The sequence below is a fragment of the Gekko japonicus genome, unplaced genomic scaffold (genome assembly GCF_001447785.1).
Source record: "Gekko japonicus isolate JY-2015 unplaced genomic scaffold, Gekko_japonicus_V1.1 scaffold5174, whole genome shotgun sequence".
NCBI lineage: Eukaryota > Metazoa > Chordata > Lepidosauria > Squamata > Gekkonidae > Gekko > Gekko japonicus.
The window spans coordinates 54,726-55,149 of record NW_015177175.1 but is presented as its reverse complement, the minus strand read 5'-3'; the positions used below and the strand labels follow the sequence as shown (position 1 = coordinate 55,149).

The window sequence follows — 424 nt, the reverse complement described above, 5'->3', positions numbered from 1 at the left end:
TGGAGCCGGACCCTGGGACCGTCCAGCAGGTGTGTCAGGCCAGCCCCATCACTGCTGTGCCCTGGATTAAAGGGACCCCACTGCCTGGTTCCCCCTTCCCTGTCTGATCCCGAAAGGCCCACTCGTTGACGGCTCTCTCTCTCCGTGGCACACAGAGGCAGACCCACGCATGACTGAGCAGGGAGGGAGACACCTTTTCTGCCCCCTCCCATTTCATTTTCCAGCTTCCCTTCAGGGTCCTTACGATAGCTCTTCCTCTCACCCTCTTTTTTCTTTTTGCTGGCAAAGAACAAGGCCGCATCTCCTAGAACAGGGCTCCCCAACCTTTTTGAGCCTGTGGGCACCTCTGGAATTCTAGCATGGCGTGGCGGGCACAGCAACAACTTGGTGTAGTGGTTAAGTGTGCGGACTCTAATCTTGGAGA

The 424-nt window shown here is 56.8% G+C and overlaps 1 protein-coding gene across 1 annotated transcript in view; it reads right to left on the bottom strand.

Moving 5' to 3' along the window:
• The window catches only part of LOC107124863 (arf-GAP with Rho-GAP domain, ANK repeat and PH domain-containing protein 3-like), a gene marked incomplete at both ends in the record, with an annotated part of 57,786 nt that overhangs the window by 4,604 nt on the left and 52,758 nt on the right, over window positions 1–424 (bottom strand). The window lies entirely within an intron of this gene.